At 40.1% G+C, this 18,776-nt stretch overlaps 1 protein-coding gene across 5 annotated transcripts in view; it reads left to right on the forward strand.

Annotated features, from left to right (window-relative positions):
* CHST9 (carbohydrate sulfotransferase 9) overlaps positions 1–18,776 on the forward strand; it is a 95,409-nt gene that overhangs the window by 52,584 nt on the left and 24,049 nt on the right. The window contains exon 1 of one of the 5 annotated variants that reach the window (XM_087736014.1): positions 10,056–10,109. The exons of the other annotated variants lie outside the window; for them this stretch is intronic. The gene's annotated coding sequence lies outside the window, so the exon portion shown is untranslated. Of the gene's footprint in view, positions 1–10,055; positions 10,110–18,776 lie in introns of those variants that run through there. 5 annotated transcript variants of the gene reach the window in all.

The raw sequence follows: 18,776 nt of genomic DNA on the forward strand, positions 1-18,776 counted from the left end.
TCTAGGGCGGCATTTCCCTGCTTGGGACCTGAGGTCCTCTGCTCCGCAGTGGCTGGGCTGTAGTTGTGTTGGGCAATGCCACTGCTCAGAGGTATCTATACCTTATAGTAGTATAGGACTGGAAGGGAAGAGTGGGCATGATGCAGCGAAGAGGCAGTGTCGGTGCTCCCTCTTCTTCTCCCATGGTGGTGGGAGCTCAGGGATGTCTGGCTCTTCTTTTCATACCACCGCATGGACAGGTCTGTGCCAGTGCTGTGGGCATGAGCATTTAAAAGATCTGTCTACCAGCAGTTATAAAAGGTACTCTTCTATGAAAGTGCCAGTTATCTGCCCCTAACTAAGAAATCCAGTAGTGAAAGGCTGCTTTAAGAAAATTCACCCTCTACGTTCTTTAGCAGGGGTTACAATTCAGGCTTGGGAATGCCTCCGCCCTCCTACGTACCAGCCCCAACAGTGCCACACGTTTATTTTCTTAGGAAGCTAGAAAGTGTCTCTCCTTCCCGTAGGAATATGTAGTCATTGCTGTTTAAAAGGAGAAAATACATTAGAAATAACAGTCTCAGATTTGAGAGGGTTTTATCTTGCTGCCCTGGGTTGTATGTTGGGTGGCATACTGAGATCTGAGACTGTTTATGTGTGTTTCCACCTTCTTTTTGGAAACAAATAGCATTGCAAGACTCTGTTTTGGTTTTGTTTTGTTTTTTTCTAATTTCTCAGTCTTTCAGTAGAATAAATGTCCCTTCCACTGTCTGTACAGTCTGGCATCAATATTCTATACATTATTACATTTATGTACAGCTTACTGTCACTGAAGACAGAAGTTCTCAAAGTGTTACTACTCCCCTTGCTGGTGTGTTGTAGTCATGGCACTTAGATACTTACCCGGCTTTCCAGTGGTAAGCTGCTTGCTATTTGAAGTCACGAGGATGATTTTATGGAGAGACCGAGCAAAATTTAAGAGTACAGGGTTTTGTCTCCCATCTTACGCTGTGTGACTGTTAAATGAATATAATGACTTCCACCTGTCTTTCTGATTTATACAGGCGTGGACCTTGGACATGTGTAGACTTGTCAACATATTTTTATTTGTGGTGGGAGCTATTTAAATAGTGGCATGATAACTATTTTAGCTGTTTTGTTTTTCAGAACAATTTATTCTCCAGAATGAAAAATCTAAAAGGCTTGTAGACATTTTGGTAAGATTTACTGATATTGCTGTATTAAGGGATAATAATAATTCATTTTCCAAAACTTAAAAGCTGGACTTGTTTAACATGGTAACCGTGGGGGTTTTTTCTGGCCCCATGTGACTGATGAGATCAAGTGTTGCTACAACCGCATTTTGAGGCAAAATGAATTCTTTATCGTGCAAATAGAGAAGTGTGTACGGCTTTTTTGTCTCACTGTACAAATCATGAAAATGTTAATTTGCAGAGAAGAGATGATAAAGAAGCTAGACCAGGTTTTTAGGGAAATAGGGATCTTCACAAGGAATTTACTGGGTTTTTTCTTCCTTTTTTTTATACCTTGACTAAAGGTAACAGAAACAATGCAGAGCTACGTTTCAGGAATTCATCAGCTGCAGCCGAGAATAATAGTCTCCTCCTGCATCTGGTGTTGCGCTGGAATACCTTTCACATGATTTTCTATAAGCAGGACATAATTTGGTTGCTTGTTTGCCCAACGATAACAGGCCAGACAGAAAATCTGCTGAGTACAGTTATCTGGTCTCCAGCAGGTAACCAAAAGTGGATTGCAAGGGAAGAATGCAGGAATAAAGCAAAAATTTGTGGTCCCTTGCTCCAGGGCTCTCCTAGTTCCACTTAGGTAATACCCTAATGAGATTTCAGAATAACTTAAAAAAAAAAAAAATTATCCTTGTTTTTTGGAGGGCCCAGCATGGAGAAACGTTGGTGGTCTTTCTGGGAATGGCACTGAAATGTAGCAGGGCTTTAGGAAAGGTGCAAGCAGCTCTGCCTACAAAGTGCTGGTGCCCTGGGCACTGGTATAATATATACAGTGAGGCAAGACTTATGGGCATTATAGAGTCTAGTCTTGCAGGGTGTGCCTGTGTTTCACACAGGGTCTTCTATATATTGGTGTGATTTTTTTCATCTTAGACGGTGGGTCTGTGTCTCAGGACAGCAGTGTGGAGCCCCAGTGGGTCACTAAAACAGAGCAAGAGTAGGGAAATGTGCTTTGTCCATGCTCATCTCTGTGAACAAAATCAAATCAAACGAAATGTCGAATAATGGTGGACCCGGGTCAGAGCTTGTGATGTGTGCACCTCTGGCTTGTGAATATTGAGTCTGAGATGTAAAATCTAAATCTCAGTCGCTAATTTTCATTGAATAAACCAATCCGTTTCATGCAGGGTGCTTTGTCTCCTTTCATATAGGCTGTCCGCATGAGGTGTCCTGACCATGTAGGGGCTGTGGAGGTGCTTGGCAGAGAGCTTTTGTGGTTTAAGCACGTGAACAAGTGGGGGGGAGACTGTCACCCCCATCTGTCATTTGTCACCTCAGTACTATATCCTGCAGGATACACTGCTCTTACTCTGCTTTTTGGTACAAGCGGTAGATTTTTCTCTGTGAGGACCTGACCTGACCTGAAGCCCATCTGTGGGAGGGTCTGTTCCTTATGCCTATTTAAGAGCATTCCTATTTAAGGAATGACATTTTCAAGGTGTATAGTTATAAAATATAAGTTGAGACTTTTTTTTATTGTTTTTCTGCCTGGCTTTGTATGGCATGCTGGAAAAAAAATATTTAAGAGATCTGTGTCTGCAAAGGTTTCTGTTTGAGTGGGCTACATTGCCTCTTTTTAAAAAAAAAAACCTTTTTTAATTAAACCCCCTGAGGCTAAATGTGGCTAGTTAAAGGCACTATGGGATTGTAATCCAGAAACAGAACTAATTTCCTTGTTTTACTTTTAAATTAGTTTTTTTTTTCTGTTAACTAAAATTGAAATGTTTCAATTATGAATAATGCCAAGAAGAACTAGCACACTTGAGTGGGTTTAATGAATTGCGTGTGTTCTTGCTCCTTTGTGAATGTGTGTGTGGTGGTGGAGTTTCTGAGACCTGTCACTTAATATATACTGAAATGCATGTTTTATTTATGATGTATTAATTTTAACTATCCTAGCTTTTTTGTTTTATGAGCAGGGTTTCTGTAGAGCCCTAAGATCATTTTAATATGCTCAGAAGAAATTTCCACAGACACTGAACTGCAGAGCTTTATGTCTCATGAAAGTGTAAGAGTAGCATGTTTCTTGTCTACATTTATTAGCCTTAAGAAGGCACTGGATTTTTCTGTCATGATTGAAAAAATACTAAAGGGTGTTTTTTAGTCTGCATTTACAGTCCTTAGTGTTATATGTCGATTCTAAGATATTAGCCAATGTTGAATATGAAGAGAGAGACAGCAATGTAAGTACTCTGCTAAAGCTTGAGAACAGGTACTAACAATAAAACTATACCTTTTTTGTACAGTAATTTGAAAGGTCAAGTTGCAATTTAGAGCATCTTAGTATTGGTGTTTGTTGTTTTTAAGGAAGCAAAATTTCCTTAGGAGATTTGAACTTACTTCAGTGCATATTTATGTTGTCTGCATTTGAACAATTTGTCTCTTTTGCCATGTCTTTTTTGTTTTATGAGCTGTTCTTTATCTTCTGTAAGAAATTGCTTACTGAAAAGCTGTATTTTAAGCCTTCAATTTAATGTTCCAGAGGAATATAGGAGTCCTTTTGACTAAAACCCCATTTTTTCAGTAACTTGTGAGCACACAGACAAACTGCTTTTCTAGCTAACATCATTGATTATAATGGTGCAAAGACAGTGAGTGCAGCAAAGAAAATTAATGTGGTAAGGTTATTACTTCATTAGAAAAACTGGAAAATATAATTCATGCTCATTAAGTGTGGAGACAAAAAATATGTTTGCATGGAAGTGACAAGCTCTTTAAATAAAAACTGCATAGCAGACAACAGTATTACGTAGTCATTGTTGGTCTTTTAAAAAATGATCTAGAACTGTTTCACAAACTGAAAGGTAATTGTCACTGTGATATTCTCCACATTAAAAAGCCAAAGACAACATTTGAAAAAAATGGGAGAACTCCTGTTTACAGAAGAGCAATGAATAGTTTTGAAGTGGCATCCACAGATCTGATCACAGATCTGCAGTGTGTGTGTGTGATGTGTGTGTATATACACACACACGCGCAGAGTTTTCTTCTGTATTAAGAACAGTTTGTGAATCTTCAGCTTTCGCCTTAATGAGTAGCAGTACAAAGCAAAGACATCATCAAAGGTATCTTTTCTAGGATTTCTCTAATTTCACAAATTTAAAATGTTTGAGGGACAAAAAAAAAAAAAAGGGATTTTTGCTTTTGGAGGTGTTTTTGTTTTCTAAGAGCTCATTTGTAAGCCAAGCTTCCCTACGTACCTGTTTTCCACTTATATCTTTGGAGAAGATAACTGAGCAGATGAAGCTACATGCGCACCTTTTAGACGTGTTTTCTCCAGCACGTGGGTGGGCTGTTTTGGGGAAGGAATGACTGATTTGAGGTGGACTTCAGTGTGGGCTGTGGGGTTTGTAGCAAGAGGCAAGGGTTGCAGGGCTGGTCCAGAGTTAATTCTCTCTTCTGCATTTGCAGCACCACTCAGTGGCAGACAGCTCTTAGAAGCAACAGAAGTGTATCAGTTCATTGGATGTTGTGTAAAACAACCTGCCACGAAGCTGACTGTGCATCTCTCTTGAGTTATAGGAATATTCACGTTGATTTTGATGCCACCTATGCAGGAAAGACTGAAGCATTTGGAGTCACGTTTCAATAAATAAGGCTGATTTTAAGCTAACACAGTGATTTCTTTTTTTTTTTTTTTAGATAGAGTTTGGTTGGCTATTTTGCTTTGTTTTCATTAAACAAACAAACAAAAAAACCAACAACCAAAAAAGATGTTTGAGATACTGAGAACCAAAACCGTGTGAGGCTTGGAAGTGGCTGTGAAAGTTATTTGGAGTTGGACTTTGTCACTAGGGGGCACTTAGGCATACAAAATTAGCCGTGTTTGGGTTGGGGTTTTTTTGTAAAAGCTTCTTTCTTTAAAATATCTTCTAAAAATATCTGTCTTTTTTTTTTTTTAATTATTGATTCAAGAGTATCCATGTATAGCCATAAATATCTGCAAACACAGAAGAGTTTCAGGGCAGTGATCTGCAGTGAAACATTTCCTCTGGGACAGGGTATAAAGGGGGAAGGCTAAGGAAAGGCTACAGTGTACAGGATTTAGCACAAAAACCACTCAGGCTAAAAATATACCAAAAGGCTGCTCAATTAGTATTAATTTAATTAATAAAACCTGAAGTGGAAGAAATTATCATATTTAGCAGCAGGGGAGGAATAATCACAAACACGGATACATTTCTTGAGTATCAAAATCTCTCTGCTATGATTTTACAAATGCAAAAACTCCTGTTGTTGAAAACAAACAAAAACAGAGCCCTCATTTACACATACCAATCATGAAGCACCTAAGATACCAAGTGGAGTGCACTTTTATAAAAGGGTTTAAAATACTTGACACTTCATTGCATACCATCTCGATTCATTATGCTCCAGTGGTTTGTTTTGCCGGACCCCACTGTTACCCCAGTGATCTGCTGATGGGATGCTTAAGGTTCACTGGCAGCCTGGCCGCACACGGGGATATGGGCAGCTCCCAATACACCTGTAAAGCTGTCTTTGTGTTGAGAAATAATGCATTTTACCTACTGGCTTCATGGTTGTGAGAATTTGCTATGGGACCTCTTTTCTGTATACCCCTCTGATGGATAAACAGTCACAGTAGGCTGGAGAGTGAACTGAGGGGTGTCCCAAGCAGGTGGGGTTTGCTGTTATTTTTTTTTCTGGTTGTTACTGCCAGTCATAGAGAGTAAAGAAGGCACTCAGGGATGGTGTCTGCCCAGCCAGCTTAATGCTGAGGCATGCAGAATGCAAGTATTAGTTTACACATACTTTCAGCAAGCATGGCATGCAGTCGTAGTGTGTCTGTTTGTCAGTGTTGTCCTCAGCTTCTGACCAAAGCTTGCCATAGAAGGCCTCGATCCAGTGTTACTTGGGGTTTTTTTAGCTATCTGGGCAGTCTGATGTGTTAGTTACCAAATTAATCAGCTGTAGTGGAGGGTGGAGCCAGGGGTGAATATTGCAGGTGTGAACCTGAATGAGTCTGGAAATGGGAAGGAATGGTAACTGCCAGATCACTGGTGACAGAGCTTGGGAAGAAAAAGAAGAAGCAGTGACAAAGACCTAACATGCTGGAAGCATATATTTGGTTTTTTGCAGGTTTTTTTTGTTTGGTTGTTTTTTGGGTTTTGGTTGGTTTTTTTTAATCTGAATTGCCTCGGATGAAGTCTTTGTTGGAAGCATATTGAAGCTTGGAAATTTAAACAGTTTTGAAAACACAGCTTCAAGTAGCTACATATCTAAGTGGGCATTTATATTTCCCTGCATCTCCTGCCTCACATGGAGGGAATGCTACTATGGTGCATTTTGGAAGACCTGCAGGTGGGATAATAAAATTGTAACAGCTTGCCATGATCTCCTATATCTTTTCTGTTTTAGAACCCTTGCTCATGATTAATGGTCATGCATACCCACAGCTACAGCGTTGCCTCTGCATTCATGAACTTGAGGCCAGGTCTGTCTCTCTGAGTGCCCTCTGCATGACTTTTGTACTTCCACAAATGAACATGGCAATATTTCCTATCCTGTAGGTCAGAGGGAAGCAGCATTAAAGTCCAGAGGTTTGTGTGTATGTGTACCCTCTAACAAAAAACAAGAGAATAGGTTTCCTGTCAGTTCTCCATAGCTAAGGAATTTCAAACAATTGTCTTGGGCAGAACTGAGAATTTAAAATGCAAGTCAGACATGATAACTTTGGATTATAGTAGCATCGCGTAGGCTGGATGGCAGGTCAGGACAAACTTTTTCTGGGTCCCCATTCATGGCGCTGGCTATCTGCTATGGCTTATAGGAACTTTGTCCTTTATGGTGCAGTCTTATCTGTGCAGGCATCAAAGTCTGCCCTTCTGTAGTATGTGCCAGGTGCTCAGATGGCCTGTATAACTGTTTCACTGCATGGATCGTATTGCAGGACAAAGATTTACAAGCTGAAATTCTTTTTTCTCTGTCTGTCATGAACTTCACTGCAGTGCGGCTCCCAACACATTTCCTGGAAAGATAAGGTGGACATGTGAATTCAGTCTCACTGAATGTTGTTAAGGGAAATTTAAAATTAGGGTTTATGAAAACACGATAAAATTATGCAAGAAATAAATATCTACACATTTTGTAATATCATTCCGTCATGTAGCTTGCAACCTACAAAGGGAATAACACTTCTTGCTCTTGTAATCAAAAAGAAATAGATTAGAAATCAGTTATAATCAGAGTGGTTTTGACCAGCTTAATTATAAGACTGAGAATTTAAAAAATTGGAAAGTGAAGTTTTCTCTGTGTTTTTGCTGCTTAGGCGTTTTAAGTGCAGCAGGTAGAGGGCAGTAGGTGCTAACATGCAGGATATCTTCTCCATTGTACCAGTGCTGGGCAAATAACTTGGCTGGTCTTCAGCCGTGATTGTAGGTAACCTGATTTTATGTCGAAATAGACTGGGACCACTCACACAATCTGTTAACACAACTCAGCAGTTGGAGTTGTAATATCTTAGACTGCTAAAAGTGGGCCTCCTGGTAGGATTTAAGAATCAGCAATGAAAATAGTGCAGGCATTGACTTGGGGGTTCTCCATGCAGGTGAACTTTAAAGCTGACAGCTGATTTTGCTTGGCACAACTGAGATATTTAGTGTCTTGTGCAGATTTTGATTTTCACTTTTAAAATAAATGAAGTGATAAGCATTATTTGCCATGAAAATGAATCTCTAGAAGAAGAGATCATTTCCTCCTCTAAAAGGAGAAAAACCATAGGAGAACTACTAGATGAACAAGGCTTAATTAAAATATAATTGTATTTAATCAGTGCAGTATAATTAGAAATAGTGCTTAAGAGTTCATTTTAATGGCTGTTGGGCTATTTGTATTTTTTAAGTGAATAGCTGCTTTATGAACAAAAATCCAACACAGCTCAGTTCTCAAAAAGGCTCATTTGTTTTTCTCTAGTGATTTTTGTGCAGTTCCAAGGGAGCAAAATGAGAAAACCAGCAAATTGAAAGGTGGTAAAAAATTCCTGTAATACCTCCTAAACACTTGGCGTTTCCAGCCTGTGGCATGGAAGAATGGTCTGCTGCTAGCATGTGGCTTAGGGTACTGCAGGTCACTCCCTTGCTCTCAGTACACTTTCTAGGTAACTTTGGAAGTCACTGAGGTCATTGTGTTTATTTTTCATTGCACACAGAGCCTAATACTTTTAATATTCAGTAAGTCTGTTCTTCCTTTTCCTTGGAAATTTATCTAAGCACTGGTCAATCTCCTGTGGTTGGAGGCATGTGTATCAGCTCAACAGGAAACGTCAACAGCATCCTGTATGACACCCTGGTAGGTAGGGCATCCCCCCAGAGCAGGAGGACATCACTATGCCCCTTTGGCAAAGGAGGGAGATGTGCCCTCACATGTTCAAGGTCTCCCACATGTGCTCTGACAACAAAACTGTAGGATCAAAAAAGAGGATTGCTCTGAGACCTCCCTCTAGCATGGTCCCTGAAAGGACAACAAGCAAAGGGAAAACATTTCATTTGTGGCACCTGGAGGAGCTTAGGTATAAACAGGCTGCTTCACTGCTCAGTGCTGCCAGGGTTTAGGGGTCCTTGGCATGACCAGAAGACAGATTTTACGTGTGTAAAGAATCTGAGTGGTGGAAAAAAGCATAGTAAACGCTTTGCATGTGCAGGGGTCAAGAACCAAGAATGGTTTCACTAGTTGTCTGATGTACCCCCGCTGTTCAGAGCAGTGTGAAATACAGAACACAGCTTTACTCTTCTCTCGCCTGCCTGCCACCAGTGGGCCATGTTAGTAAGCTGTGGTGGATCTACGTATTGAGGATGTCCAGACTCTGAAGTATTTTAAACCGGGGCCTGTTTTTTTTAGTGTCATGTTGCACATAGCAGCAGCAATACTGGATCAGGCCAGAGCTCCGTCTTGCTCAATATCCTAGCAGCAAAGTGAAACCTCTTCACGTGACTTTCCCGAACTCCAGCAGCTTGTGTTTCAGGGACTTCCTGCGCCAGAGGTAGTTTCTGTTTGCTTATCAACCCCCAAAGGATTTCCCATCTCTCAGCTTGTTCAGTTGTCCCCTGAATCCATGTAAAATTTTAGCAGCCGTAACATCCCCTGGCGAAGAGTTCCCGAGTTTCCTTTCCCAGTTGCGTGGAGAGCTGCTTCCTCATGTTTGTTTTGAACCTGCCATCTGCCTGCTTCATCTGATGCCCCCGGCCTTGTGCAGCAAACAGTCAGTTCTGATTCACCCCTCCCATGTCACTGATGATTTTACAGATCTCTATCATATCTCCTCTGGATCATTGCTTTGCCAGGTTTCGTAGCTGTTGCTCCTTGTAAGCCAGTCTATACTTCCAGTCCACCACCTTACCCTCTGCTGTTCTTCTCCAGTTCCACACATGAGTGGAAGGATCAGGGTTGCGTGTAATATTTAAGGTGCAGGTGTGTGTACATACAGAAACACAGTTGTTTCTTTTTGGTTTTCCTCTCATCTTCAGTTTGCTTTCTCTAACTTGTGAGCACAGAGATGGCGTTTACGCAGAAGGTTTTACCACCCCAAGATCTTGTTCCGGAGTAACAATAAGCTCAGAACTCAGTTCAGAGTCCACCACCTTTGAGTTTAAATTAGAAGTTTTCCCCTAAAAGTTCCCTAGTATCACTTTGCATAAATGGCACTTCACATGTCATTTTATTACCAACTTACTCTTGTAAAAACTTCTTTAGCCTCCATCATTTCTACCCCAAATAAATTAAAATCAACAGCAAACGTTGTCATCTCCCTGTTTGGTCCCTTTCTCAGGTGATTTTTAGAACATGTTGAAGAGCATGGGTCCTCAACGTGAGGGAACAGGACTCCACTGGTGACTTTCTTCCACAGTGAGCATTGACTGTTCTCTCTCATATTCCTATGCTCTTCTTCCTATCTTTTAAACATTTTCTTTTATAAATCCATGCAAAGATGTTCCCTCTAATTCTGTGCCTGTTAAGTTTCCTTAAGAAATCTTGTGAGAGAGATGTTATCAAATACCTTTCGGAAAGCCAAATAGACTGTGTATCTGAGTATAAAAAAAATGGAGTCCCATACAATGCAAGCCCTGAAAGAAAATAGCAGGCAGTCAAGACACTTATTATTGTTGCTCATCTGAACTATTCGGTCATTTGTTACAACTCTTGGTATTCTGGTGCCAATGGTTCATTAGCAGCTGGGCAGATGAGGGCTCTGAGGATGTGGATTTACAGCAGGTTTATGCTGATCCATGTGTGAGCTTCCCCAGAAGGGGACTTCTTGCCCCCACTGTTGTTCCCAGCCACACATCTGTCTCCATCTGCACAGCTGATGTGGCTCATCTGAGCTGCTATGGTTGAAAATCAGCCTATTAAGCAAGATGAAAATTTTTAGCTGAATCAGGACTGTGATATGTCTTGACCACGCCATGCAGCTGTGCTAGTACAAGGGAGGAGGAGGAGGAGCATGTCACTATGCTGCGGCAAGAGCTGGGCTGTCTGTTTTTGCCAGACATTGAGCAGCTTAAGCCAATCGTGAAACCAACCCCTAAGAAAAGTTATGTGTCTGTAGCTTGTCTAAAGTGATATTTTTAGCTAAGATTATTTGGGTGTCGAGTATGAGTAGGTGGTTGCATGATGCCATTTGTTTTCCAGCAAAGAAATAGGAGTCCATGTTGCATTAATAGAAGCGGTCTGTTCTCAGAAACAAGAATTAAAAATTGAAGGATTTCTTTATGACTTATTTTCTTTGTGTCTGTGTGCCTTTCTCTGGTGATCTATAAGCCTAGCTTCCATTATTCTAGTGGGTTTGTTACTATGCTTAACTTCAGTTTGATGCTATACAGTAGCAACCAGCAGTGTTTCCTTTTTTTTTTTTTTTCCCCTGTGATCCTGGGAGCTAGTTATCTGTAATCCAAAGGGACAAAAAGCGTTGTTGAAAGTAAGGACATTACTGATATGTTTGTATGAACAGAAGAAATTTGGAACTCTGAGCTGTTTGCAGCTCTGCTATTCCAGAGTCTCTGGCTGTACATCTAATTAACCATCCATTTAAAAATGCTGGCCACTCCTTTCACTCCCTGCCAGCAACATCAAGATGTAAAATTAATTTTCTGAAGATTTGTTTCTCATATACTTGCAATAATTGGACCTAGGCTTTATATAGTAAACAGTCCAAAGTACACAAATCACTTTAATTATAGCAATAGGTCAATATGTTAGTGTTGCCTAAAAGTTGGGGGGTGGATGCTCAATTATCACATTTTCTTTTTTAGATCCCTCAGAAGGCAGGAAATTCAGTCCTGTCAAATTGGGTTTTTTACTCTTCACTAATTATTTAAGTCATAGCAATTGGTGTGGCTTTAGTCCAAAATACCTTCTAATCTGAGGAGAATTTTTCCACATTTCCTTTGTGTTTCTTTTCACATTCTTTAATTAGATTTCACATAAAGAATTGTGTCCATAATAAATGAATACTAATAAAAGGCTAAATGGAAATATGCCTTTTCCCCTTAATCTGTGGAAATATGTAAAGACCTTGCCCCTGCAGTTAATAAGAAGCCAATAACAAGTTTTGTGGATAATCAGATACAATATTGACTGCGTACCCCTGTCAGAAGAGAAATGTCTCATCCTGAGTGCTCAATTCAGTAGAAATTAGTAATTTACACGTGAATAAAGTCACCATATTATGACTATATCGGTTAGTACCTGCTGAAGCTAACTTGGTCAGTAATTCACATGCTGATTCATGTCAGGCATGCAGGATTATTTTTTAATGCCTGAAAAAAAGAATACAGTTCACTGGGGAAGAGTAAACAAGGTGATTTTTTTCAGTCAAAAAAAATATTTTGGATCATGTGGTGCTAATGACTCTTTCAGAATTCCTTTTTCACCTTTGCAGAAGACACATTGATCTTACCCTCAGTTTGCGGTATCGTCATCGCTACCGGTATTAGTACGTACCCATTGTTTGCAAACGAGGACGGGGTAGACTTGTCTCTAAAATCAATCTGCCAGTAATGAACATGGCTGCAACTTCAGCTGTAAAATTCTGCCTCCCCTTGTGCCTGGCATGGTACATCCTACGGGAAGATTACTTAGCTTGTTGCCTGAAGGCTGCTATGTAAATAGTAGTTGTGTGCTATATGGTCACGTTCTTCTCGTAGGTCTCCATAAAACTGCACCTGCACATTTTATGGATGCAAATTGTACCTAGGTACCAGCTTTTGATACGTACATATGGTCCTTTGCAGCAGCAGCAGTATATTTTGTGGGCAGAAAATGCTTGCTTGTACAAAACCTGCAGGTGTGGCATTAAAACCCATTTAACAATTTACCCTCTGTGCATGAAAAAGGTGCGCTGTATCTGAGAGTGTCTACTTAGGCTCTGCCCAAGTGATCAAATTGATACAGTGCATCATTTATGCTTTTGGTGTTGGGGTACTTCGCAGTTTCTGGGTACTGGATGCCACCTTATTGCTGTTATTTTCAGTCTCTGTTTAATTAAAAGGAAACATTTAACCATGTTTTCAGTAACATATGTGAGTTCAGTTCTCATAATGATTTCTCCAGCCGAACTTGCTTCATCACCCCTGCCGCTTTCCACTTTTGAACACTGCCAATATCCAAGTTGGCATAGCAAGGATGGCACACAGAGGGAGGGACAATGGGCATTTCTAAAGTAAGTAAAAGGCTCCTGCCAAGGCAGAGTATGGTGCAGTTTGTGAGGCTTGGAGCATCAGGGGGTTTCACCTGAGGGAAAGGAGACGGTTGCAATTAGCCACAGTATGTACAATATACACTCCATTGCTACTCAGCTAGCCAAAGTTAGTGGTAAGGCAGATTACAAGCTTGAGCTGCAGGTTTGGCTTTAAAGACATGAAGTATACAAGAATTTTTTTTGTAAAAGCTTAAACGTGCCCTCATGTAGTGCTGGTGAATCCTTTGCAGACTGGCCTACAGAGTTGATTTTGGATTTTTGGGGAGGTCATCTCATAAGATCTTGATTAAATAACTACTGTCAGTTCTCTCTTGTACGAATTTTCTTTTACTTCTACCCATAAATTATTGTATGCTTTTTTTTTTCCTAGTCAACCACCTTGTCAGTATGAAGGATACAGTTTGAATTTTCTGATGTTCAAAGAACACGTTCAGAGAACATGACTAAAATGTTTTTATATGTCTATTGAACTTTTCTTGTTGAGGATTGCTTGTACATCATTATAGGCTCTTCTTTCAGAGATCCTTAAAATATCATCCATTTAGTACTGTTTTGGGGAAAAAAAAAAAAAAGACCAAAACCAGTACTAAAGTTGTGTATGTAGAAAGACAGGTATAGATGTTTAATATGGCTATAAACTCCCATCTTTACCCGAGAACCTTATTTCTTTATAACAATAAAAACTGAGCGTCCATAATCTTTTCTTAGAATGGAGAAACAGTGGAAAGAAGAGGTTTTACAGTGCTCTAGACATCAAAAATTGACTCAAATTACAATAAGCAAATAAGTAGCCTTATTTGGTAATATAAACTCCTTTGGTAACATTTCAGTAACGTACTCATCAATGACAAACATAAAAACTGTGTATTCTCTAATAATTCACATTCACATGTTGGAAATTGACTACTTAGATCAAATACTCTTGTCAAACTATCCAGATCCATTTGAGAACCAAATTTGTAGCAGTGGTTGAGCTTCCCACCCCCCTTCTCTCCACAATTTCTTTTGAGTAGTGCAAACCTTGAACCCTTGTGCATCTTGGATTCATATTATATTCTCAGTCATGGATGACCTTTTACAAATGACTTCCAATAACTACAGCTGAATTCAAGCACAAGAGTCGGTCGCGAAAGGTCATACTCTAGTTATACCAAACGTAGATAAATTTGTACTCCCTGCAGCAACTGATTGCTGTAGTTTTTTGTTTTGTATCTGACCAATCTTAATTCAGAGCCATGCATTAGGAAAGGTTATGTTCTAGCTTTGTTTCTCTTTGCCTTTCTCCTCCTAGTTTTCTTTCACTATAAAATTATCCCGGTTAGATAATTTTTTGAGTTTTCCAGGTGTAAATGTTCTATTTCAAAGGGATCCTATTTCACCTTTTCCTTTTCCCCTCTGTTCTTTACTAGTGGATTAACTGCAGATTCTCATGCATGTAACCTTCCTTGTAAACGTGAGTCGTGTCTTTCTGTGAGTAAGTGTCACATTCTTATTGGGGAATGTTTTATTTCCAAACGGAATAATTTCAGAGAAGTTATTTGAGGCCAGTGTGCTAAGACCATGCCTTAGAGTGGCAAATTTAGACCTTAAACAAAGAAACATAGCAGATTCAAGCAAGTACAGTTTATTTATGTAGGCATAACTTGGAATGAGTAGTAAGTTGAAAGAATATTTGCTCTCATCACCACCGGTCACTTCCTGGACTTACGTTGTATAGACAATTCATCTCCTTTTTATTTCTGAAATACAGAAACTGTAGACTAAGGGTTCCCATGGAGACTTTGCTGTGGGACTCTACTTTGTAATTAGTGCCAAGGAGCTGGATTTTTCCACCCGTTTGGGCTTGCTGTGTGCTCACCTTGCACACCACTGCTTCTGATTCACACCAGAGAAGCTTTGTAGCTCAGCTCTTCGTGGTGCAGTTGTCCTAGCAGGTGAGTCAAAGTAAGGTTCTGTGGGCATAACCCTGTACGAGCTTGTGTGCTGCTTCCCATTGGTACTGGCTCCTTCATCTTCATATGCCATTTCCAGGGTATTCTAATAAAAATTATATGGGGATAGTGTTCTTCAGAGCTGGATATCAACTTATCTTCACCGCAAATGAAAGACCAACAGCTGACCTTCTTCAGGATATGCCAGATTGGGTGGTCATGACTCCATGTGGTTTTGCCATGGTTAATCTGACTGCAAATTTCAACTGCAGTCACATTCCTTGTCTGGGTTCGGGCAACCATATGTTCTTAATATGGACAGAAACCAAGCAAGAAACAAAACCAAAGCCAAACTGCTGCAGTGTTTCAGCCCTACTGTGAGCGCCGTGCAAAGCTTCAGCTGCCTAAGACCATAACAGGGTATATTAAAGAAATCGCTCTATGTCCATGGCTTTATTTCTGTGTGGGGTCTGAGCATGTAAATTCAAGCTCCAGTTGCTCTCCATGGTCTTTTCCATCATGACAGCTCTTACCATGCTGTTCTTAGAGTAAATGCCAGATAGTTTCACTTCAGCAGAAAAAAATCGGGATCAACCATCCCTCATTTAACACATACTAAGAACCTTGATATAGGAAACTGCAATGGTGGGTGGAAACAGCTTCTTTTGTGTCAAAGCCCAGAAACCTGTTTTGTGGAAGACAACTGCATAAGCAATTGAGCTCAACACTGGAGCGTAGTCAAAAAGGCATTTTAACAGATTATGTGACCTATCCTCTAGAAGGTCATAATATGAAGCACCATACATAACTAGCAACATGAAAGTGGAGGCTGGTGGTCCATGTGATTTCAAATGAAAAAGCAATGGCCCTTTCAGTGTGAGAACTGAGGCAGTTTCTGCCTTAGGATTTGGATCACATTGTGATAGAGTTTGAGGAAATGCATCTGCTAGGCCATAATTAACTGATCTTTGACTGCCTAATTGCAGATGAGTAGGAATCCACAATTTGCTCCATTCAGTTGTTTAAGAGAGCAGGAATTTGAAAAAGTCGTGAAGTAGTTGGATAAAAGGAAAAAGCATTTCAAAGCAGTTGCATAGTGAGCTGTAAAACAAGATTGAAACAAACTATTCTTGTCGTTGGATACAGGACGAATGCCAAATAGGCATTGAAAATACACACGATGTTCAGCTGGAAACCATCCAAACCACGATATCAATATTGTGTTGATGTTGAAACCAACTATGCTGTCTGGCATGTTTCCATTATCTCAAATCTTCCATCCTTAAAGGAAAAAGGTGACAAATTTTTGCTTTCCCTCTTCCCAGATACATAAAGCACAACCTTTTAGAAGAAAACTGGCAAACAAGCCTGCCTACTAATTCTGTTAGTGGGCATCCAGGCAATTCGGTCTCATTTGAAAATATTTATCAGTGCTGATGAGGCAGAGGGCAGGTAAAACTTCAGATTTTTAATTAACTTATATTCTAACATCTCCTTGCCGTAAGTACAGTTATACAATGTTAGCCAGTGCAGGATTTGATCCAGGAATGGATTTGAGTTACAACCTCCTCTCCTTTTTATGCCTAACAGAATTAATGAATGAGGGCCCTCAGTCCTATTAAGACTAATGTTTCTTCGTCAGTCCAATTTTTTTTTTTCCTTTGGGGTTTTGTTATGACTTTGTTAGGTGGAAACTGAATGGCGTATGTTAATCAACACAAGGCATTTGGCTACTTGAGCTTTCGTAAATGTTTAGTTTCCCAGAGTCCTTTGAACCTCCCAGGGAACAGTTCTGCATTCTTATTAGAGACTGATAATTAAAGGTCTGTTTTCATATCGGAAGTAATCATGAAAAATTAGCTAGGGAAACCTTGGAATGCTGTGAGAGTTTCAGTGTTTTGAGATGGCCAACTTTCCTTCATTTGCTTCAATCAGTATCAACTTGGGTTTCTTTTTATGTTTCCTACTGCCAGGGCAACTTAGGAGTTGGCGTTGTGACAACTGAGAAGGATTATGCAATGCCATGAAGACATGATTAATACATTTTAGGCCACTGTAATCATATTCAGTTGCATAATTATCACAGAGGTGCAAAAGTAAGCTAAACTAGGTTTTGAAGGCAATGTTATACATGAGCAGTTTCAGTTTTCTGGATTCCTTCTGAGAAGGAGCTGTGTTGCTGTCATGGTTTAACCCCAGCCGGGAACTAAGCACCACACAGCCGCTGGCTCGCTCCCCACACGCGATGGGATGGGGAAGAGAATCAGAAGAGTAAAAGTGAGGAAACTCATGGGTTGAGATAAAGACAATTTAATAGGTAAAGCAAAAGCTGCTCATGCAAGCAAAGCAAAACTAGGAATTCATTCACTGCTTCCCACCGGCAGGCAGGTGTTCAGCCATCTCCAGGAAAGCAGGGCTTCTTCACGCATAACGGGTACTTGGGAAGACAAATGCCATCACTCCAATTTTCCCCTCCTTCCTTCTTCTTCCCCCAGCTTTATGTGCTGAGCATGATGTCATATGGTGTGGAATATCCCTTTGGTCAGTTGGGGTCAGCTGTCCCAGCTGTGTCCCCTCCCAACCTCTTGTGCACCCCCAGCCTGCTCGCTGGTGGGGTGGTGTGAGAAGCAGAAAAGGCCTTGACTGTGTAAGCACTGCTCAGCAGTAACTAAAACATCCCTGTGTTATCAACACTGTTTCCAGCACAAATCCAAAACATAGGCCCATACTAGCTATGATGAAGAAAATTAACTCTATCCCAGCCAAAACCAGCACAGTTGCCTACAGATTTCAGAGATTCTGCAGATAATTTATAGGAAATGTATAGTTCTGTCCTAAATATTTTAATCTTTGTGTGCCAAGTTACAGGCTTTCACAGAAGATAATCTGTTAGTGTCACACCTTCTCAGTTATAAGTCTGAAAAACAAAGCTGAGTGTTTCTTCCTCAGGCTCTGATACTCTGGGAAACTGCTGCAGAAGTGTGTCACGAACAAATGCTTCGGTTTTCTTTCACTTCTCAGAATCTGCTCTGGTAGTTTAGAAGACCAGCAATGAAAGTGGGGTGGATCATAACCAAATAGGTCGCATATGTGTTTATTTAGGTCTACAAAAATAAAGTAAAATCCGAAGCTGTTAGTGTTTCTGTCACGAACTGGAAAAACAAAATTAAACTGATGTTAGAATATCAAATTCCCTCTTCAAAACTGATTTCCTAGTAGTGCTGTTCCCACTTGCAGTTAAGTGAACATGCCTGTTTCAGACTATGCATATGGCGGTTTCTGAGCAAGGCTGAGGGTCCCCTTTGCCCCCTGAGATTCTCTTCACTTTTCTCGGTCTGCTTGGAAACCCTCACTTGGGAACAGGGAGACAGATCCAGAATTTCTGTTCGTCCCCTGCCTTCCTGCCCTGCCACAAATATTAGCAGGGTTATCTGAAGACTTAAGGAAACAAACTTTTTATTCCAAAGCCTTCATTTTATTGATGTAGATGATGGTTGCTTGAAGTATAAATTAGGATTTGATTTTGCGAAGGAAAAAAAAATCTTTTGTTGCTAGGACTTGTAGCAGTCACGTCACATAAATTGGCAGATCTGTGTATTTAAGGGATTTTACACTCTAAATGCAGTAGTAGTCTTTTGCCTTTTGAAATGAAACCTTTTTTTTTCATTTGCTACATACTTAGGGAACAAACATGCTGTAAAAATCCTTAATGTATCCAACTATTTGAACATAAAGAACATCAAGCTGTTATTTGTTCTGTTGGAGTGTACTCATATTTCCAATCTGAATCTTTTGTACCTGGTGATCTTAATTATATTTGAGCTGGAAGTAGTTTAACATTAAAAGGAATTACAGCAGATTAATCTGTAAACCTGCACAAATATC

Source organism: Nipponia nippon, unplaced genomic scaffold (assembly GCF_047370975.1).
Source record: "Nipponia nippon isolate SJK-2023a ecotype South Korea unplaced genomic scaffold, ASM4737097v1 scaffold_1, whole genome shotgun sequence".
In the NCBI taxonomy this organism is placed as follows: domain Eukaryota; kingdom Metazoa; phylum Chordata; class Aves; order Pelecaniformes; family Threskiornithidae; genus Nipponia; species Nipponia nippon.